Here is a 24,338-nt window from a genome sequence, read left to right as displayed (position 1 = left end):
GAGACCTTGTTGGTTGAAAAGGAGAATTAGGAGAGTGGCCACAGATTTAGAAATGATATAACTTGTTTGGCAGAGAAGGCGAAAGAGGAAAGAAGATAAAGTTGACCCTATGTCTGCCTAGATGCCTAAAAGATAAGAGAGGAAGAAAAAAAATTAACAACAACAACAAAAAGCACAGGAGGTGCAGATGCCAAGGGGAACATGAGCTCAGCAGGAATAACAGTCATTTCAAAGTGCTGGCGAGACAGGCAAGAACAGCTATATTTCTACCTACAAGGAGAATCATCAGAGAAGATGACATAATAAAACACAGGAGGTCAATTAAAATGTGAGATGGCAGAGCCAGAAGAGATAAAGACCAACAGAGATGCTTAGAAACACAACCCAGCTCCTGCCCTCAGAAGTGCATTGTCTAACTGTGAAGAGAATTATGCATCTTCATGACAAAATCACTCCCGCCCCCCAAAAAAAGAGTTAGAAAGTAAGAGTAAACATGAGGGATATGTTAGCAGTACAACATTTAAATATATACACATTTATTCTCTATAATACAATACATTCAACTAACTTTACTCTCCCAGAACTGTTGGCATTTTGAGTCATGAGAGCTGAAGCTCCTCAGATATCACTGTGGAGCAGTGACTTTCAAACAGCAATGGTTTTGTTCCCCAGAGGACATTTGGCAATAGCTAGAGACACTTGACTGTCACAGCTGAGAGGCAATCCTGGCCTCTAGTGAGCAGAGGTCAGGGATGCTTAACAAAACATCCTATAATGCACAGGACAGCCCCCCCACAATGAGGAATTATGTGTGGTCCCAAATGTTGCTACTGGCAAGGCTGAGAAACCCTGTTACAAAGCTACTTCAGCACTTCGCTTAATCATTATCTACAGTACTTGACCAGGGGAGTTCACCAATGAGAAGAGCTAATACATTTACCTGGCTTTTATTTGAGTGTTTAAGACAGTCATTCAAGACAAAGAGGACACTAGAATTTTCCAAGGTAATTTCTATCGTATAGTAATATCTGTGGCAATTTGGATAAGTAGTTTTGAGCATGCATTTAAAATTTCAGGTATTTTAAATGTCCAACATTTTTGGTCATAATTGTGTTTTCTACATTACTATGTTCCAAAAAAGAATTCCATTAACCAGTTCACTCTTCACAGCTCCAAGCCATTAAAATGTTAAGATAAGTTAGTAGATACAGAAATGTACCTTGGCTGACTTCATTGCTAACTTTCCTCTTTAATACCATATAACCTCTCGAGCCCTTAACTTCCAGAACACTCCATTTTGTTATTTATGCCCACAGATCTCTGCAAACACTTATCCTGCTTTTATGCAAATTGATTTTGGTGATGCTGCTACCACTGTGTGAAACTGCCTTCAATTTAGCCCTCTCACAATGAAGCCAGTCACAGAATGACTTCACATCTGTGATTTGCAGCTTATAAAGCACTTCCATGACATCATCTCACTCTTCAGGACAGCCCTGTGATATCTCATAGCACGTGTCAGGAATTATCACCATGTTGGGAGAAGGAATCTAAAGCTTAGCAATGCTCTTGAGAGCTGGGGCCAGACCTAGAAACCCAGTTGTCTGATTTGCGATCCACTCAACCACATCACCTCTTAGTGGGGATGACTCACTGGACATGGCTGGTGCCTCTTGCTTCCTCCTCCAAGCTCACACAGTTCATTGCTACGGCTGTATCACTAGTGCTGACAAAACAAAATGCCTCTTTTCTGAGAATGTTAAGAAGCCTTGAAATCACAGAGTGCTTCGAGGGACAAAATTTTGATGACCATTCTTCTTCTGGAGAGAACCTTAACCTAACCATTCAGATGAGGCTAAAAGATCATGTTTTAGCTTGTCCTTCATGTCTCGGTAGCACCAAAAAAAAACCCTAAAATTTTAAGGAAAAAAAAGAGGTTGTTCGCTTAAAATATGAAAATTGACCAGATTCTGTTTACATGGATTTCTTTGTTAGATATTCACAGAAGAGTCTGTGTGTGAGAGAGAATTCTGCCAATATTATGTCACTATTTGTTTCCACTATTAATAAGGGGTCCCTTGGTCATCACATTTCCCACTTTCTTTCCCTCTGTACCACCATCAAACCCCTCCTGACATCTTGGCAAACAGACTGTAGTGGAGTCAGTGGTCCACTTACAGCTCTGAGATATCACAAGAGGTGACCTGGTAGTATTTGGGATCCCTGCTAAGTGATACCTGGAGAAGTAGGAGGTGCTATTTGTAGCTGATTAGAATTCATGAAGAAAATGTAGGAGTTCCCGTCATGGCTCAGCAGAAATGAATCGGACTAGTATCCATGAGGACACAGGTTCAATCCCTGGCCTTGCTCAGTGGGTTGAGGAGCCAACGTTGCCATGTGCTATGGTGTAGCCTGCAGACACAGCTCGGAAATGGCATTTCTGTGGCTGTGGTGTAGGCTGGGTCTACAGCTCCTATCCAACCCCTAGCCTGGGAACCTCCATATGCCACAGGTGAGGCCCTAAAAAGACAAAAAAAAAAAGAATAAAGAAAAAAAAGAAAATGCATATTAGAACCAAGAAAAGAAACTTACAGTTCATTTGGTTCTACCAGCTTATTTTCAACTGAGAAAACGCAGCCCCAAAGAAAAGGAACATTGACAAACATAAATCATGGCCATTTCAAATATACGTTTTTTATATGGTAAAAATCTCTTCTGTCCATTTATTTTCTGCAGATGATCTTTCATTCTCAAGTACCAGGTACCACTTCCTGTTTGTTTTTTTCTATTGTTCGTCTTTCTCAGCGCTCTTGACTTCTTGTGATATATCATTGACATGGATTATTTGTGCCCATTTAACACTTCACCTTCAGCTTTCTTCCTAGTGTTAAATACATGAGGTCTGAGGCTAATTGGATTTTAATCTCACTACTTCACCTGGTAAGAGAGATGTTGGACAAGAGACTGAAGCTTCCTGGCCTCCATTTCCTCATCTTTGACCTGGTTAACATGGTGATAACAGTTGTACCTACTTCAAAGATGTTTGGAGAGAATAAAATGAGATTACATCTCTGTGTGTGTGTGTGTGTGTGTGTGTGTGTGTGTGTGTGTGTGTTTGCGCGTGCACGCACACATACCACACACAAGACATACATGCTTAGCACCATGCTGAGCACCTAGTAAAGCTCAATAGATGTCAGCTATTATTTTCACAAATAGTGTTTAATTATCAAAACCCTTGCTATTTAATTAAATTCAATAAATAAATCTGTGTCACAAATCAAGCCACCAATGGGGTCACCAAGTCTTCATTGTCAGCATGAGCAACAAAAACAACTTGTGGAATAGGAACCATTCATTGACTAGCCCTGGGTGCCAAGTAGTATGCTAAGAATTTTGCTGCTTTGTACCATTTTCCCTTAAGACAATCCAATGCTGTTTTGTTGTTTTCAAATAACACATAACCAAGTCTGTGAGAGGTGCAGTGACTTGCCCGAGATTACTTGGAGACAAACCAGGAAATAAGAGGTATATGACCCCAGAGTCTTTCGGATCTGAATCACTTTGCCTTTTTTCCTTCTCTAGAATGTGCCCAGCTCTAGATGGGGTACAGTCAGGTTGCCAGCCTGTGCCCACAGAGAACAAGGAATGTGACACAGGACAGCAGAAGTTGAAGGACCTCATCCCTCTCTTTCTTCTGCCTCTACTCCTCACCTAATGGCCTGAGAATTGGACTCTGGACACATGGCACTGATTCGTTGCAGCATGTGTGATGTGTGTTCCACAAAGTTTGGATATTAACTTCAGACCTTCCCTTACAGGTCTTCTCTTGCCATTATGATGCTTTAATTTCTGTGCCCTTTTACTAAAAATGATTCAGAACAAAAGCAGTTAAAGTTCTTTATGGGTAAACTAAAGAAACAATTTTAAGTTCACCAACTTCATGCTAGCCACACAATAGGAAATGAAGGCATTTTCTTGGTGTCTGACTGCTTCCCCAAAAAACCTTCTCTCATATCACATGCACTGCTTTTTGAGAATCTACAATGACATATTATGGCATATGCCAGCATCCCATTCTACAGAAAAGTCAGTTCAAAGGAATAAGGCCTGGGCTTTTTCACAACATTGGAAGCTCCGTAGATGCTTAATAATATTGATAGAAATAGCAATGCTCTAATAAATTTTTATTACCCTTCTCCAGGTTAAGAATATTACTTACACACACATACACATGTGTATGTGTGTATGATACGTGTCTGCTTTTTATAAAGCCTCTAAATAAAATTGGAGAGTATCCAATCCGGACGCTCAAATGTCAATCTTTATTTTACAAGCTCCAAAATGTATATCACAAGAAATTGTCATTCATCATGACAATTCGCATGTTCTGCATTGTTTTAATAGAAAAATCTAAAGTTTCATTATGTTAATGTTGAGCAATGAAAATAAAACATCATAAAAAAATAAGCACTTTTTGGTGATTGGCTATAGCAATTTTCTGTCAGCTTCAAGCACAATAAAAGCACACTGAATGAGAATGGAACAAATGCTAGGAATCCAACAGCACCAAAACTGTTTTACTGGATCCCTGGAAATCTAGTGCTAATAAGTGTCAGCTCCAAAAAAAACAAACCCAAAAAAACTTACCCAATAGACTATGTAATAATGTAATTGTTCCAAAGAAGATTTGCAGAGTGAGTTTTCCTATACGCCAATGCTGAGAGCAATCAACCCAAGTAACATTTTCTCATTCAAAATGATAGTAACTTACTTAAAATTTAATAACTGATTTAGATCAAATTCAAAATAGAGGACTATTATAGAGCAAATACAACACAAAGTTCCATCAATAACTTTGTTGATATTTTCCACAAATACAAAATTGATATACTAACAGGTGAATAATCTAGTCCGTGATTACTGTGGAAAGAAAAAAAAGCAGCCACATATACATCACTGTTGTGAAGAAGCTCATGTATTTTCTGTATCCAGACCCATATTTATGGAGCTATTAGCTAAAAACGTAGATTGGTATAAGAGGGAAGTGTAGATTTAGCTTTATATAAAGTATCTTAATCTTATAAAGTAAACTATTTCTTTTAATGTGTCAAAACTTACACATTTAGAAGATTTTATTCGTATTTCCTCTCCAATTTTTGTTCAAAGCTTTTTTAATCACAACGATTCTCTTTGAAATGAAGCCAAAATTTGTCATGTAGGATGGTGTGCTAACCAAGAAATAATAATTATAATATGATAAACTTATAAGTGATAAATATTTATTGACTTGAGTTAATATTTTTATACCAAAATGTCCCACTCTATAGAAAGACGAACAAACAGCATCCCCCTATTATGTGCTAAAGTTCAAAACAGCCATCCAGTCATTTACAAATTACTGAAAAGAAAGGACATGCAGACTAGATATGAGTCCACAATTATTTTTTTCAGCAGATTATCCAGGTAATAAATGTATAGAACAATTCTAGGAGCCGATTAAGGATGTTTTAATTTACATTTCCTCAGTCAAGTGAGTATACTGTTCTTGAATACATCTCATCCTTGAATAAAAAATATCTTGAAAGACTGGTCAACTTCACTAAATTTTGCATATTTTGTGTCAAGGAGTTTAAATTTTGCCCAAACCCTGACTTTTGAAACTGTCATTTTCCTTTACTAGTCTATTTCTTTTATATCCCAGAAAAGAAACAGTGTGATAACAGCAAAATCTGAAATGATTGGCCAAACTGGCCTGATAACACCTCTTTTTATATATCCGGCTTTTGTTTTGTTTTGCCTTTTGTAAACAGCTGATGAGTATTTGGCTGAAGACCTGAATGAATAAACCTTCACTTCAAGTTAGGGTTTATAGGCACTAGGGGTCTATATCATATTCTACACGTTTCAAAATGCACCGAATTACAAGATGTCTATTTCCTCCCCAAACTTGTGAGAGTATCTATGTCACCTCAAACTTCAAAGCCTGATTCTCTTACATTCATTTCACAAAAATGGGTACTTTCCTCTCCCCAAGAGGGCAAGCATCATCTAACGTATGACATATGACCTCTTCTCAAGGATTCATATGATCTGGGGGTGGCGGTGGGGGGAGGAAGACAAATGTCCACCTTACAAGAATGCTAGCATCTCTTTGGGGTTTGGGGAGCCATGGATCTTTTGTCCCAATATCCCTGCTTCTCTGTGGCCACTACACTGACACTGCCCATACCCTTGGCTGTGCATCCTGCTTGAATCCATGCAGGTTTCTCTTTGTTCTGTTGTCTGTGCAGACAACAGTCACCCGATAGTGGAGGAAAAGTGCTATTCTGAAGCTCTGTGAACATAAGTAAAATATTGTTGAATAGTGCCTAAGGAAATAGAAGAACATTATTTTAAATTATCTCGATCATAAAATCCAAGTGAAGATTTGGCAATATAGCAGCAAAAAAAAAAAAAAAAAAAAAAAAATCTCAAAACCAGTTATTCCTTTTAAATAAAAACAAAAATGAGAAACAGTAACTATTAGAAATCCCACCTGGTGCTTTTCCTGTGTTAATGATGCTTCTTAAATTGCATGTGGGTAAATGGTAATTTTGTTTCACACCATTAAAAACTAATGGAACCCTTGATGATAAGAAATGCCATAGCTAGCTTGTTGGAAAACGTTTAATTAATAAAGTAATAAAATTATTGTAAACTAGTGCAGTTTCAGGGAGAATTCAATGGGATATAAAACAGATAAAACATCCTAGAGAGTTTGCATAGGAAATAAACATTACTATATAAAATAACATATAAAGTTAAAGGGGTTTGTGTCACGAAGAATTAAAATTAGCTATTATACTAATAAAACAAAGATCATTCTTTCAGGGGAAAAATGCTAGAGAATATAGCTTATAAAAAAAGCTGTTTTTAATTATCCAAGAAAGCATGTAAATTATAAAAAGGGGAACATTGTTACATTTTTCCATAATTTGGAACTCAGAATGTAGGCATAAGTATACATATAGTAACTCTTAAAATAATCAAACAATTGGCTAAAATAAAAACCTTAACTCATTCTCCTGCCTTATAATTCTTACAAAAGAATGGAAAAAAAATGCACAAATACATAAATATGTACAAAGATATCCACAGCAACATCATTAGTTGAAAATTTAGGGGAAAAATTAATAAGGGACTGAGTGAATAAGTTATGCATATACAAGATAAAAACAGAATTAAAGGCTAATTATCTCTATATTTACAGGGAAAGATAGCCATAACATTGATAATTGAAGAGAGGCAGCTTATGGAAAACTGCATAATTTGAAACCATTAAAAAATCTAAATGTTTGTGTATCTGAAAGTTCAAGCTGTAAACTTGAACTTTAACCATTATTTCTAGTGATGGAATTATGGTAGATGGTAAGACAATTTTTGATTTTCCATTCTATGCATTTCTTTTTGGTTTCTCTGGTGTTTGCAATAAGTACTTATTAAATTTGTAAACAAAAAAATAAATTTTCTCCTTTAAAACATTTAAAAGTCATTCCACTCTTAAAGATGCAAAGACTAAATATAACTGGTTCTATTTCCAGGATGTCAAGATCAATTGTTAAATTCCAAAAAGTGAGGCTCTTTGGCTTTTTTGGTGAGTCTGAAGTATTCCCGTTGTCATAACTTCTGAAAACTTTCATAAATCTAGGATCAAAGATCCCTCAAAAAATAAAAGAAATGCCTAATATTTATATCACCACATTTTTACATATTTTTCTATAACGGGGGAGAAGTATCTATAAGAATTCAAAGTACTGTTTCTTCAGACAAAACGGCAAGAAAACTCATTTTGGAACTGCATTAGCATTGTATATGGTTAATCATCAGTCATAGAATATAGATGCAGGCCTGGGATTTTTTTTTTTTTTTTAATTTTGGTACCCAGCAGGGTTAAAGATACCACTGAATAGCTTATAGTCATTGGGGAACTTTGTATATATTGTATTTAAGAAACTTCAGCCTATTGGATACTGTCATTCAGAAATTCTTAAACGCTTCCATGTGCATAAACCAGCTGTTTAGATGACCACAGAGCACAGCCCAGCATTGTTAGTTCCAGGAATTCATAATAGAAATCACTGAGAAGGCCCTTGTCCACTCCTTATTACACCAAATCAAAGCACATCATCAAGCACAGGTGATTCTGTCTTCTTGATATCTCGCTCATCTTCATCTACATCTGTAATCTTAGCCTGGGGCTGAATTTCTGACCTGGCTTTCTGGTCTCATGACCCCAGCCTTATGTACTTTGCATCCATTCTCCTGAGTGGTATTTCTAAATGACTGACTGGGTCACATGACTCTAGCTCAAAACCCTTCTGTGCATCCCCAACATGCTCTTAAAATTCAAATCTTTAAAAGCAAGGCCTTTGAGGATGTGGACTCTGCTCACCTCCCCAGAATTACCACTTGCCACTCTTTCCACATGCACCTTAATTCCAGGCGTATTACGTCTTTGCTCTTCCTAGAACACATGAGGCTTTTTCCTGCTTGCTCATGCCTCCATGCCTACTCACATTTTGTTCCTTCTTCCTGGCAGCCTTCCTTTGCCTATCTCAGTCACCTCAGTTACTCATCCTCCAAACTCAGGTGACACTTTCTCCAGAAACCACTCTTTGAACTGCTTCTCCACCAAGATTCAGGCTAAGTATAGGATTCCTCTGGAATCTTAGAGCCCATTATTCATGCTGAAGGTATGCTGCCCTTAGCATATGATATGCTAATAGTATGTTCATTCTTCTGTTTCTCTTCTAAGCCTGAGACCCCCCTGAATACAGGAATATGTCTGGCATAGTTCTTGGAATATAGCATTATTTTTTACAGCAAGGTATTTTTGCGGACTGACAGACTGAATAATGATTGAGGAATGAATTTTCTTGCATCCAAGAAACATACACCTAGTCAAACCTTTTCACTGATAATGCAGAAATGAAAACTATTACTGATTTTCGCTACCCATCAAATAAACCAAACTTCTGTGTACCCTGGTTGACCAAAGTCATTTTAAAAAGTGAAATGAGAAGCAAATATATTCTTAGTGAGATTCGTTGGTAGAGTCTGGCACCAAAACACCATCAGCGTCCAGGTTAAACTCCAACTATATAAAATGGTTTTATTATCTATCCCGATGGATGGTTCGGACTGAGTCCACATATTGTTTAAGATAATGGTGCTTCTAGTGACAAGCATAGAAAAATATGTCCTCAAAATAGATTACTAGACTAGAGGGAACCTCTTTTCTTGCAAAATGTCTAGCTCTATGTATGATTTGAGTAGTAACAGCAGCTTTCTGGTGTGATGAAGTTAGTCAACATGCTATATAGCTGAGGATCTGAAGGAAATGATAACAGCAGGCAGATGGACAGATGAGCCTGGCCAAAAAAAAGTAAGAGTAGAGGAAACTCTTAACAGCAAAAATCAACCAAGAAGCAGAGGAAGATAAAAGGTGATTCACAGAGCAGCTGCAGGATGAGAGTGAGGGCTCTGGATTAGGATTTTGTCTGTCTTGGCTCCACTCTGTCAAGTGGGTACATCTCCTCGAAACTGCCAGCGTCCAATGTGTGTGTGTGTAAAGGTAATTCTTTTAAGAGTCATTTAAGCATTGTAAGGTACAACATAAATAGAGGAAAATATTATCATTGAATTATAATACAATTGTCAAAGAGGTATGACTGGAAAAGATTGCTGGTCACCTACAAATTTCTTAACTAACACCTTCACCAAAACAGGCTAAAGGCTTTTCCATGCAGGAAAAAACAAACAAAAAAAATTAACTCCATCTTTCAGCTACATCAAGATATTTTTGAACTACCTTCTCTCCTACTTCAGAACCAAGTTCCTCGAGTGAATACAAGTTACTTCTCATTTCCCACACACTGAGGTCTTGGATCCCAATCCTCTAGCAGCCACCAATGGATATTTTTTAATCCTCTGCTTTCTTCCTCTGTGGCCTTTGCCACTTGTTTTACCACCTCCTTCTTCTTGACCCTCTCTCCTTTGACTTCCATTTCCTCCAGGTTTTCCTCCTACCTCACTGACTATTCCTTTTCAGTCTCCTTCACGAGCTCTCTTCTTCTGTTGGTCCCTTAAAAATTAGTTCCCCGGGCCCAACCCCCCCACATTCACACAGGCGTAAACAGCCACCTGTGAAAAAAGACTTCTGGTCTCACTTTTCCTACTCACTATACTCGAGCAGATCATCTGAAATGTTTGAACAAGCTAAAGGGAAATTTATACTTCCTATAAAAATGTACTGTATAGATTAATAATAATCATAACAATAATAAGGATAGAAAGATAAACACTGAAATGTACACAGAAGGTGTAGAGGTGCTAAATCCTAATGCTCCATACAAAGAAATGAGTAGATAATGTTTAAAAGTGAAAAATGAGACTGCGGTATAATTAAGTTATTTGCAATGAAGGGAAATACCAGTGTGGGGGAAGTCAGCTAGAAGAGTAAAAAGCATTTCTCTGAGGAGTGAGAACTGCAGGAAGTCAGAAGTGTTTTGGGCAAAGGACTGCTGTTTTTCACAATACCTCTTATGATGCCATTTGGCTCTTTAAACTTCGCACACATTCATAGAAAAGGTGATAGGGATAACATTCCAAACCACCAGTTTCCTGATATATAAAATCAGTATTTTGATGTAAAATTTGCCTAAATGAAAAACGATAACTGGCACCATTCCAAAGCAGACCTCCACGAATGGAGCAATAAAAGAGAAAAAAAAAAATGCTCGAATGGCAGTTGAAGCAGGAGATGAAGCGATAACTGCCGTCTGGAATTAACTGCACACCCCTTCTCTACGAAGCACAAAACTGTACTACAATAACCAGCTCCTAAGTCTTCATCCCACCTCTGTTACAAGCAGCTCCTGTGCATGTTTGCCAGTGGGAATCTCCAGGTAAAATTCCATCTGCTGATTCTTGTTGCTGACATTAAATCTGTCCTATTAGATTCTTAATTTAGATGTTGGAGTAATATCATGGCTTCATCTATTAGGTCACTTATTTCTGGCAGATAACACATCCGCGACATATCTCTTAACTCTACACATGTTCGGCAACACCACACATAAGATTTTTAAGTGTTTCATTCTTAGAAGATATATATCTTTTGTGTAGAATATATTAAAAAAAGAAGTAAACACAGAACTTTCCACAGACTCATATATATTCCACATTGTAGGGCAGATATTTGTGAAGCCCCAGTGTGGCATCCTGTAAAAGCCTTTGGGGCTTTACAAGTGTTATTGGATTCCAGTCCCAATAATTGGTCTAATGTATCTTGTTTACAGGCATTCCTGATTAAAAAACAGAGAAGAACAAGACAGGAGGGGGCAAGGAAGGAGCATTCATTAGCAATCTCAAACTAAAAGGTAGTCAGAATCTATAAACTATTGACCCCATAGACAGAAATTTCCCTTCGTTTGAAATCAATTAACATTTATACATGAGCCATTAAAAAGCCATCATGCTTATAAGCCATTACGGTGTGTACCTACAGTATTGATTAGCATGCAGTCAGTTATTAATTAATGACATCATCACTCCCAAACCTCTTAAAACCTTCAGTGCCTTAAAGAAACACCCCCACCCACCAGAGCCAAGAACTCCACACTAGATGAACTCTATAGCCTCAAGCAGAAAAGTATATGTTTTCACAGAGCCTCTGCCTATATCCTTCTAATGCATCAGTCAACCCATAGTGCATGGTGGTGTGCTCCAAAATATGCCGTCTCATTTTAGAAGTAAGCCATATAAATCTCTGACCATATAATAGCTTTAATGAGATTTGTACAAGTGGCAGCAGCGTATTAACTTCTCAAAGCATACCCAATGTGAAAAGTACCGTCATCTACAATGTACATACAATGCCTGCCATCTAAAGCTAAAACACCTCTTTCATCCTGAATACCCCCTTACTCTACTCCGAAAGTACCTAACAAAGCGGGCCCAAAAACTGTATGAAAACACAAACACTACGAGATCTATAATATCAAACGTTCTTTCTTTCATGCAATACAAACCAAAATAATATTTTTAAATATCTTTTCTTCCTTTAAAAAAATTTTTTTTGTTCCACTCTCTGCGCAGATTCAAGAAAACAAGCGGAAGACCCTAAATCATACTGTGAAACAGAATCACTGCCGTTTACTTAAATACCACAGTCTGTTAAAGGGCAACACACTGACACAATGATAAAAGTCATATTAAGTGCACAATAGGGTTATAAAGTAAAAGCTACCCCAGGGAATCTGAAATCTATTAAAGAATGTTAACATTATCTTTCTTTCTAAATCAAATTAACCTCTGAAGAAGATAGATATACCACAAAATAACTAATTATTATTCAACCCATCTCCTATTACTCTTAATCATGGATAAGCTAGTTACTTGGTGTTCTCCACAAAACTGTTTAAATAATACAGAAATTTAATTAACATTTCTTGGTTGTGCAATTGTATATTGTGGTTTAAAAAGCTTCCCAATAGAATTTCATTAAATAAGTACAAGAATGAGACCAAACCACCTGAATTAAAATTCTACATTTTTCCACTGTCTTCTCCCCTGGGACCTTAGCAGATTATTCATTGTCCTCATTCAGAGTCATTGCAAAGAGAAGGTTGGACAAGTTTGAAGGAATGCACAGGCTCACAAAATATGCAGTATATCTCCTCATCTAACATTGTTAGGGGCTCCTTGCTCAGCCTGGAAGATGGAAAAGAAAGCACCCTTGTAAGATGATATTATTATCATCATCGTCATCATCATTATTTTGCCACAAAAGAGCTCTCTCTCTCTCTCTCTCTAGGTTAGAGACCATCCTGAAATAACGATTACAACATGAGAAGACAGGGCAAGAAGGAGGTTAAATAAAGCCCCTCTGTCTGGGGCTCACAATAGAAATCAGGTGTATTTGCTTCTGTGGAAGATTCTGGTTCATGGAAGAATTTTTTGCGTCATTTTTTTTTTCACCACAATCCAGATACGCTTATTTCTTCCATAAAGGAAGACATCTTTTTTTTTTAATAAAATTGGCAGTGAGGTTATGTGTAAGGCAAATTGTGACTGAGCCAATAATCTGTCATTCTTACCATCCAGAATGTTCACATGAAGATATAAACAGAAAAAGAAGCCACTTCATATGTAAAGAAAAAGGAAGACGCTTCCTCAAGATCTCAAAAGCTCAGATTCACACTCACCAGAGGGAAGAGTGAGGTGAGCAACAGAGAAGGTACGAAGGGAAGAGAAGAAATACTAACAGCAATGACAGATACCACAAATGATTTCACAGCAAAGAACTTACTTTAAACTTTAAGCAAGCACTTTGGTAGACCTGGTAACACTGCTCTCGTTTTATTCATGGCAGAAAAATCATACTATGTGGTCCTGATGCAGGTAAAAACAGGCTCTTCTTCAGAAAGAACAGTGTAACATCGAACTTCAGGGCGGTGAGATTATTGCTTTCAGAATGACCTCATGGCAAATTCTCCCCTCAGTTTCCCTTCCTCCTATCCCTAGAATTCCCTGGGTTTAAACGAAAGTCCCTCTATTCAAGGGGAAAAATCCATGGCAATTGAAAGCTACCATTCAGTGCTCTGGGTACCTCTCATGTCTTAGATAATCAGAGAGATGTTGAAGAATTTTAATTTTTTCTGCTGACCAGAAAAAAAGGAAAACCACATATATATGCATATATTTATTAGCTCTTTGGAGCAGATCATTTTACTGGCATTTAAACATCACCAGCAGGCAGTTAGCTTCTGTAAGGCCAAGAACCTACCACCAAAGGTTTTTGTTTACCTTCAAAAAATTGCAGCTAGATCAGAATTTACCTAGAAAGAATTATATGGGATTCTGAGGTCCCATAGGGAAAAAGGAAACGGAGCTCAAAGGAACAAAATGTATTAAGCATTCATCGTCAAAGACTTGGTAAGTGATGTGCACACCAGTTCCTCCCAACAGTTTCCCAGTTTTAGTGATGAGGATTCTGAGGCTACGGTAAAACCAGAGCGCATCAGGTGCTAAAGGCTGGGTTGAACCCAGTTCTTGCTGACGCTGAAGCTGACTTTTTCTCTGCTTCACTATTCTCCCTTAATTGCATTTGGTTGAAAATAAGCCTACAAAAGTTATCCCAGATTTCTTATGGCATAGAGCTTAGTACCTTGCACCCAATGAAGAAATCACAAAGTAAGGACTCCTATATTTACTGTTCTTGTTGCTGTTAATACGGATTTAAAACATGGGTTGAAATTCGTACCGATGATTGTGAGTCATGGCCTCTGCATACAATCTAGCAGAGGACTTCCTGGCATACAGTAGGTGTTTACTATTTATCAAGACTTCCTGACAAATACATAAAACAAGAGCCAGCCTGGGTGAAATGGGTCACCTGTACATCATAGTTTCTCTCGGTGGTAAAGAACTTCACTTTTCCACTGAGACTTAGACTTAAAAAAAAAAAAAAAAAAAAAAAAAAAAACAGTCAAGATGAAATGGAAAGCAATTATTTATGCCTTTGTAAAAACCCCAAACCTGTAATTTAAAAACAACAAAAATGGCAAAATTAAACTTGATAGAAGCATGAATTTTCATGTACACAAACACACCATATAGCCATGTGCGCTTTAAGGGAAACGTTCCCTGTCTTATGAAAGTGAGGCAACTTGTTATGATTTCTGCACACTTCCATAAAATACCAAAGAGGGAAAAAAAAAACCCTCCTGTCACTTGTCAGCTAGTTCAGTCACTGCTGCTGTAGAGGTACCATAACATATGCACGTCCCCTTCTGAAAATGTATCAAAAGGGGCTTTGGTAAACTCCTGTATAAGCATATCATATGTGCTAAAGCCAAAATGACTTAAATTCTATTCCCTGATGGATCTGCACATCAGATGCATAACTGATTAGTGACAACTGACACAGAAACAGAGAAAATGTTCACTGTTAGGACGAACACACGATTCACGCAGGAGTGCCACCAGGATGGCATGCTATACTTTTTGTATGTACAGAAAGTATGTTTCTCTCCTAGGAGAAAATTCTAGTCAAATAACTTTGCCTTGGAAGTACTTAATCTTCAAACTGACTTGGAAATGTGTCTTCAAAAACTCTCATCCACTTAATGTGTTCATCATTAAAACCTTGAAAAGTAGCGAAGATGTTGCCAGTTAAGAATAATTCATTCAATAATATTTCTCAAATGCTTATTCTGCGGAGTGTGTATTTCATTAAAGCATGACAGGAAAAAAACGTGCTAGTAACATAAAGAATCTAAAATATAAATTGATCGCATTGTATACATTGCTCATAGATTGAACAATTCTGAAAGATATCAAAGGACAGGAACTGTCCTGCAAGGATCACTGACTTAGAACAAGACAGTTCAAGCGACAGAATAAAAGATCATATTCATCCTATATGTGAAAGACAACTCTACGAAGCACTGAATTCTTCAATTTAATTTTTTATTTGTCCTTTGGGAAAGTTACCACAAGTATTTCACTACCATAAGGAAAACTATGTTATATCTTTAGGAATAATGAAGTATTTAACCCAAGCATGAGACAGACTTAGAAACTATTTTCTTCTTTCAGAAAAAGGTAAAACTATATTAAATGAGTCATTTCCACAAGTTCTCACCTTGGCAAAAACTGCATGTGCCCTCGGCTATAAATTTCAGGTAATTTTTTTAAAAATATTTTTACTTTTGAGGACGTTTCTCTCTCCTTGAATGTACACATTCATTTTGTGGTGTCTTTCTTCCCATACCTTTTAATGAGATCGCAGCATAAAAGGACGGTCCTGTCTAAAGTTTCTGATAGACACAGAAAAGACAATCCTAGATGATGCCCAACACACATTTCTTACTCTGAAGTTTGTTTTGTTATATTTCTCTTCCCCTAAAATCTTACCTCTCGACCTCTACCTACCCAGCTCCCCAAAATCTGCTGGTTTCAATCTCCTTGGAAAGAAGACCTCCCTCTGCTATTTTCTCTGCTCCTTCAAATCACAATAAAAAGGTGGATGAAAGAACATCTTAAATGAGTCCGCCTAAAACAAGTGCCTTCTTGGCCCCTTCCTAAATGTTGCAACAACTGCCAGCCTCCAAGAGACATGAAATACTGTTGAGAGGGTGCAAGGCCATTCCTACCACATCTCATCATCTCATCTGAGCAGTAAGAAGCCAGCAGCAGAGCTTGCGAAGGTACGAACGTCTTTTAACTACGGGACTTGGTGGTAGACCAGGATCCCTTCCTCCTTCCACATGTATTCCAGAAACCCTTCTTGTCCCTTTCCCGCCTTTGCCCCTCCCACCTCCCGCTTCAGGTTGCATTTGCACCAAAAAAAAAATGCTGCGGATGCACCATTTCTGGGAATTGGTACTGTGCCTGTCCCACGCAAGATTGTTCTGCCCCCCGCGCTTTGCTGCTTGGGCGTCTCTATCCTTGGAGTGCTCTGCGCCCCGTGCTTCCGGCCCCCATGCCAATACTATATTCTGACTTCTGTGCCAAAGCCAGCCACTCCAGAAGGCTCTGTATTTAAAGTTTTCCATACCAGAAGAACTGCACATAGATGAAGATGCATTTCATCAACTCTGCAAGAAACAAACACCAAAACAAAACCCTGGAACAACTGCATCACTTTCTTAAAGTGAGAGCCCTAAAAGCCAAAATTCTAGGCCTTCACAGAGTTCCTGCCTTGCATTTTCTTTTACATGAAGTTGCATTTGCATTTTTCTTTTTACAAAAAGAAGAATAAAACCATGTGGGTTTTAGGCAAATGTTTGGGCGGGTTTTTTTGTTTGTTTGTTTACTTTCTCAAGGCTACTTTTTATTGCTCCAGCCATTGGCACTAACGTCTTTGGTATTTTTCTCCTAGCTCTCTTGCCTGATGTGTTCTTAACATGTTTTCATAGCCCCTTTCTCAGTACTGTAACACATAATGAAGCTTTCCAGTCTCTGCCTACATTATTTGCCAGGAATGGTTTACAGAAAACATAACCGACCTATATGGAATATAACATCTGAGGACTATTTCAAACTTATAAGAAAGAAGCTCACAGGAGTGACTTTTTTTTTTTTTTTTTTTTAAACTAAATCAGCCCACATGCCAGTTAACGGTTTACCAGAATGTTACCTCCTTATATGAGCTGGCTGCTTTTTGCACCAGTTCCTGATGTTAGTGGGGTGTGATAAAGAAACTGCAAAATATAAAGGAACAATATTACAAGCCAACCTGTTGATATTCTGAACAAGAAAGCTCCTTATACTGCACCAAGTAAAACACTATCATGTAATATTTGGGCAATATTCTAATGCACTAAGGAAGGCCCTGAAGGCTTAACTTCTGATCCATTCACTTCTGATCATTTTTATGATCCAAAGTAGTTCTTGCTCTAATATAAAACATATCTTCAACCACCTACTAGTTACAAAAGCCATTAAATTCTTGAAGATTGAAGGTGGAAAAGTAAAGTGTGCGTATTTTAGACCCCAAATGATCTTCCTGTGGCAATTTTAGAATAAACTATGAAGAATTCTGCAATTTTAATCTCCTCAGTAGCTTCCCATTACTAAACAAGCACAGTGCCACGGTGCAAATGTAGACGTTACATGTCATCTTGATCTGCTGCTTTTTTCTTTCATTAAAGCTTTAATGCAGCAATTATGGCTACGTTGCCCTATAAAAAAAGGAAAAGGCAGTTTACTTTAAAAAGTGAAATTGCATAGCCTACTATTTAATTATACACAAATGTAAATGGCCTATTTTTCCATAACTGGTTATTACAGCACTGTTTTACTTTCTGAGTTTTCACAATCTCTAAAACCTACAAAGCTTCCTGCTATATAATTGTTTTGTTACATTATTGTTTTCATCTTATTTTTTCTTTTAATGTGAGTGCAGCGGGATAAATCTTGGTTTTAAGCCAGCCACTACTTCATCTACTTAAGCTTTTATAGATGAAGATTGCTGTAATTATCAGAATACCCGCTTATTTCTGAAGTATTATCCTGGCAACCTGCTGGCATTTACAACCAATTAACAAGCTTTGCCATTAGTTGCATAAGGGATATCGCAGAGTAAACCCATTGTGTGCTAATTTTCTATTTTAGATAATCAGTTTGGCCATCCAGAATGGAAAGAAGAAGAAAAGAAAAGGTTTGACACTCAGTGGTAGACATGTAAAAATTACTGCGTGCCCCCTAGAGACAAAGGTATCCTGCAACTCAATGATTGCTTTGTTGCCGTCACTATTGGTTCTTAAGTATTTCCCTTTGTCTCTTTTGGAAGAAAAAAAAAGTGGGGATTCAGCAAAGTAATCATGTCCTATCTCACATGATCTTGGTCTTTAAAAGCAGACTAGCTTCTCTTACTATCCTGCCCATAATTTGACCAAATTGTACAAGTGTTAAACACCTTTAAAAAAAAAAAAAAAAGAAATTGAGCACGAGTTCTTTGGGTTTTTGGTGGTGTTTTTTTTTTTTTTTTAAATGCCTTTCAACCTATTTTCCTTTCCCTTCATCCCCCACACCCTTTGCTATTAGAGTAAATTAATGCACCGGCCTCCTCCAACTGAGCTGCCTTAAAATTAGCCTGCTAGCTGGGTTTAGTTAAAGCAGTGTGTTGTCGTCTTATTGCTCTGTTTAAACAGTCTCTGATAGTAATATATCCAGAAGTTGGGTTGACAACAAGGCAAGAAGCTGCAATTGTGTAGTTCTGTTTTGCTATTAAAGCTCAGGATTCACCCCAAGAGAGTAAATGTCATCACCAGCCCTAAGAATGTCAGTGTGGGGCCACAGGAGACTCCAGGGCTTGTGTTCAGAAAGAATCTATCCCCTTGAGTCTTGGGCAATACTAATAGTTACTTCATCCCTGTTCTCTGCTTCTATCTGAAAAGTTCTCCAGGTCAACAAGCTGCCTCCTCTCTCCTGCCCCCCTGATGATTCCTCATCAAATGTAACTTGTTCTCTGTGAAGGCAAGCACAGTCTGGTGTTTTGAAAGGACTGATACTGACTTGTACTTATCCTTGGTATTTGTAAAGTTCTTTGGCCACAGAGCTTCTGAACCCCGGCCCCCCACCACCACCACTCTGCACTTTAAAATCAAAGCTTTCAGCACCTCCATCATGGGCTAGTAGGTTTCTCTATTTGCAGTCAAACTGGTCTTTAGATCACATCACCATCCTCCTTGCTTTGTTCTCACTCAAGGGACTTGTCTGTGACAGCAGAGTTGTAAAGTACCCATCTCTGAGGACCAGCTTTACCCTGGATTAATTAAGAGCCTTACACATACACACTCACACACAAACTCATGAGGAGGTACTCACTATCCCATGGACCAGATTAAAAACTTCTAATAATTTCCTTCTGTCCAATAGTTTGATTACAGATGCAGGTAATGGATCTGTTTATAGGTAAAGCCATATTATCAGGGCATGACACCACTATAAGAGACTTTTCTATCTTCATAACCAAATCCACAACTCATTATAGCATTAAATTTGAACATATTTTTCCAGAAAATGAAGACATTATTATGCTTCTCACCAATATGGCTTATTGAAATCAGGAGGAGACATTCTTTTCAAGGTTTGTTATATGCTTATACTACTGTAAAATTCTTATGAAGAAAACCCTAGCTAACTTTCCACTTTGACAGCGCGGGAACCTAAATCCTCATGTTTTGTGCACAGAACTACCCAATCACACACACACACACACACACACACAAAATCACTTACACGGTTAGAGAGAGAGAGAAAAGACAAAAAAAAAAAAAAAAAAAAAAAAAAAAAAAAAGGAAGTTCTTTTTTCGTTATTCCTGTCTTGTAACTATTCAGGGAGGCTAAATTGGTGAGCCCAATAATCTAAATATAACTCCTGCTGTTATGTCAATAGACTTGTATTTTAATAGTTATTAAAGTAGCTATTTTAACTGGATTTGTTTCCTAGTAAAGAAATTGCTAATTTCCAAGTGTAGTGATTTGAAACTGCTCTATTGGAGCTGTAGTAAAGGAGGAGAGAAAGAAAAACTCTAAAATGTCTTTTTGGAAATGCTGCAATTAATCAGTTCAACAGGTAAGAGCAGCCCTCCTGAAGTCTTACTCCCACAATAAGAAGGAGGGCCACAGCTATACCAGTTTTGCATCTGAGAGATATTTATTTAGTCTCCCTTTATGTGCATCTCAGAAGTTCTAGAGCTGTAAAAATGGGGTTTTCCACAGCAAATAGTTAATCCTAGTGACTGCATCCCCTCTGGAGTGCAAGTCTTTCTCCCATTTTCCTACCTTTGTGATCTTGCTTAAGTCACCTCTCTGTGCTCAGTTTTCTCAACTGTGAAATGTGAGAGTAATTACCTTATAGAGTTGTTGTAGTAATTAAATAAGGCATGTAAAATGCTGGGCACGATGCAAAGTCCAGAGTAATACGAATGTAATTTATTGTTCTATAATTTTATACTAGTGATCAGATTAAGATCAGAGCAGGAACAGAGGGAGGGACACTGGGAGAGGCCAGAGAGGAAGAATTTATAACTATGTCATCATTTCTTCCTAAGGGTGATACCTATGGCTTTGATTTTGTTTGTTATACAGGTAAGCCTTAGGCTGGAAAGACTGTTGTCAAAGAGAGCTAGTCTCAGTCATAACATATCAGTAAGCACACATATAGTATTTTATAATCATCTCTTACTTTTCAATAAACTCCACTAGAGTAAATAAAATAAATAGCAATATGTGGCCATTACCAGTCAATATTGGGCATTTTAAAAATATACTACTGCCTGAAATCAGCTAAAGTTTATCTTATAAAGAGATTTTAGGTGTAAAATTAGTCCCATTAGACTTAGTGCAAAGTGTTTCCCACAATGAGAGTAGGTTTAGCTTCTTGGCTTGTAAATTCCACACAGCAAAATTCTTGTCTGTTTTTCTCATTGCTGCATCTCTAGGACTCAGCCAGGGCTTTACACAATAATTATTTATTGGAGGGATAAATGAATGATTTCATTTTCTGTTGATGATTTTTCTATCAACTATTGGTCTTTAATGAAACATTAAATCAATTAAGTGTTAAGTCCCTAGGGCTGTAGTAAATTATGGAGCTGAAAACACAAAGAAATTGAGATGAAAGAATTCTGTCCCAAAATAGTTTACCGCATAGTTTTAGGGCCTCTTTAACGTCCATGTGGTAAGGTTGCTAAGTTCAAAAACAGTGTTGTGTTTTCCTGAAAACTACAATAGCATTCTCAGCCTGCAATCGTTCTATAAACAGAAAATTGAAGCTTTCCATTTCATGAAGAATGCAGTAAGAGTGAACAAATGCTCATCAAGATCCGAGAGCCTATTAAAATCCCAAATTTGCCTCTTTCAAGGAATGCTTTATGGTTGTGTGCAATTATTAGGCCAGCCCTCTTTGATCCAATAATCTGTGATGAAAGTTAGAAAAGTAGCATGTGCATCACAGTTTAAAATTATTAGACAGAGGAGAATGTAAAATTGAATATGAGTCAGGTTCTAGAATAAGTTGACGGATTTTAATTGTAGAATGGAACCAGAATATACCTTACAACTTGAAAACCTCTAAGGCACATTTCTATTGCTGTCAAAAGGTGAAATTGATTCCACCTCTCTACAAGCTCATCAAAGTTTTCCAAATAGCAGCCTTCAGCTGTTGAGTGTTATGTTTCGATTATATTTCAGATGACTTTTCTGGTGTGTTTTTTAATTGGCAGGAGCTCAACAAACATTTTTATATCACAAAGAGTTTCCTTTTACATTAATGAAAATGAACCAAACCTTGAGAGAGCACCTTCTATCAGCTTGAGCTTCCTATTTGTCTGCAGAATGTTAAATAATAGCCGATCTAGCCATGAAAAATTTTCAGGATAAAAGTACTGCAGTTCGGATTAAAAATCCTATAAAATGCATCTTGCATAAGATTTGTAGCTTTTAAAGAAAGGCAAGTAAAGACAATTATAACACATTTATGATTCTAGCCCAATAATTAAGAATACATTTTCATTGTCATTGTTTTTCAATGTTAAGTTAAAATATCTTTTTAGAGGAATGTTAGTCCATATAAGGATGTAAAGTCATCTGCATTTCTTCTGAGTTCTTCTTGTATTAACATACAAAATCACAAGAAATTCTCAATTCAGCTTAAATATCACCATTACAGATTTCTTCCATGGCACAAAAAATTCAAGTTAATTCTGTCATTATGACCAAACTTGCTATTGTCTTCACACCTTATATCCTTCCAAACTGAGGAATGTCAAATTTAACAAAATTTGAAAAAAATACAAAAGGTAACAAAAGCCTGTCTACAATATCTAATAGCTATCCTTTTTCTCTAGAGTATAATAATTTCAAAAACATGTATTTAATTTCCTTTCTAGATCTTTTAATTCATGGCTGAGAGCTTTTCATGTTGCAACTGCATACATACATGCCTCCTTATCACTTTTTAACAACTTTCCGCAAAGGCAATGTAGAACAGCCACATATGTAAGACTATGTTTCAAGATATTTATGAAAGGAGCCTACGTCAGAACCAAAAAAATAATAAAAGTGCAGGCAGACTCTTCAGAATATGTTTTACCATGTCACTGCTTTTGAAAGGGAAAGGAATAAAGGTCAGGAAAAGCAGCTGCTCAGCACAGCAATTTGGGAAGGAAGAGATGTGTAGTTTATAATGACATAAAAGCCATCCACACAGATGAGTGTTCTGGGGTTGGAGAAAGGTGACGATCTGAGATGATTGCTGCATGGGGCATCAGGGTAGTGTCAGAAGGCCTCTCTTCTTGATTCTATGATGTATTAATAGCAGCCCAAACCATCCCATTCACAGGGGCTCACCCACTCCCAGGCTAGAGAGAGGAGCTGGCAAGCTAGATGCCATATCCTAACCCAGGAGCAGGGCTAGCACATCTGACCTGGATTATCTTCTTCCTGACCCCAGCCCTGGTCCTGACTTCAGACCCTCTTACTGTCAACTTTCCTGGAAGGCAAAGAGGATGTGAAGGAGTGACAAATACCTGTAGTGCCACCTAAAGCATAAGAATCTAGAGTCCATTCTGTTTCTGGAGCAATATCAAAGTATAAGGGAGCTCTCAGGCTTGGGTGGTTCAAATCCTAGCTTTGCCTCCTTCTAGCTTTGTAGCCTTCAAAAAGTTACATAAGCTTTCTGTGCTTCCATTTCATGCCCTGTAAAGTGCAGCTGGTGAATAGTACCTCCCTGGTAAACTTGTCTGGAGAATGAAATGAGTGCCAAACCTCCGTGTGAATTGCTTGGCATAAGGCCAAGCATATAATTGGTTCTCCATAAATATCAGCTATTAGTATCATTATTGTGATGCGAGCAATGTCTACCCCTTGACTATTGGCACCATCCCACCTCTTTTCCCAATGCTGGCCCCAAACACCAGAGGTTGCCATAATAAGTTTGTGACTCTGGATGCATACAAACATTTAGGCAGCTCTAGAGACTTGAGCAGAACTTTAATTATTGAGCCCCTGCAGTTTGAGAACCTCCTGGTTTTTGAGAACCCACTGGTCTTGAATAAGGGACTAGGCGTGATGTTGAAAGGCACGCCAGTGGCTTCATGGATGTGTAGGACAAAAGAAGTTTCAAGGGAGGCTGTCACACGTGGTTTGGAATTCCTTCTCTCTCACTTATCAGCCAAGGAAATCTACTGCGGGCAGGTTCAAGAATCTTTATGAGCATCCGTTCCTTTTCTTTAAAACGGCATAATGGTAACAACCTGCTTCCAGAGTTGCATGAAATTAGGATGTTCTAGATAGAGATATATAGAGAGAAGGTTTGTTTCCTAGCACACAGAAAGCACACAATGTGTAGTAGCGTCATTGCGAAGAACAGGAAAGAGCTTAGTTGTGGACCCAGGGGAATTGTAGTAGATCCCGAATAATGGTTCCCCAAATATGTACAGGCTCTAATCTCTGAAATTCATGAATCTATTGTTACATTGCACAGCAAAAAAAAAAAGACATTGAAGATGTAATTAGGGTTTTTAGTTTGTTTGGGTTTTGTTTTTTTGTTTTGTTTTTTGGCCACGCACAGCATACCAAAGTTCCCAGGCCAGGGATTAAACTCACAGCACAGCAGCAGTAACCTGAGCCACAGCAGTGACGATGCCGAGACTCCAACCACTAGGCCTCTAGGGAACTCCTAAAATATTTAAATAGGGAATTTATGCTTAATTATCTAGATAAATTTAGTCTAATCACATGAGCCCTTAAAAGCAGAGAACTTCCCCCTGCTAGATGCA

The 24,338-nt window shown here is 37.7% G+C and overlaps 1 protein-coding gene across 39 annotated transcripts in view; it reads right to left on the bottom strand.

Moving 5' to 3' along the window:
* The window catches only part of PLCL1 (phospholipase C like 1 (inactive)), a 958,345-nt gene that overhangs the window by 428,253 nt on the left and 505,754 nt on the right, over nucleotides 1-24,338 (bottom strand). The window lies entirely within an intron of this gene.

This window comes from Sus scrofa, chromosome 15 (genome assembly GCF_054392235.1).
Source record: "Sus scrofa isolate SSC_HxYL_T2T_F1_AM1 chromosome 15, Sscrofa_HxYL_maternal_Yorkshire_Landrace_v2.0, whole genome shotgun sequence".
Lineage (NCBI taxonomy): Eukaryota > Metazoa > Chordata > Mammalia > Artiodactyla > Suidae > Sus > Sus scrofa.
This window is presented reverse-complemented; position numbering and strand designations above follow the sequence as displayed.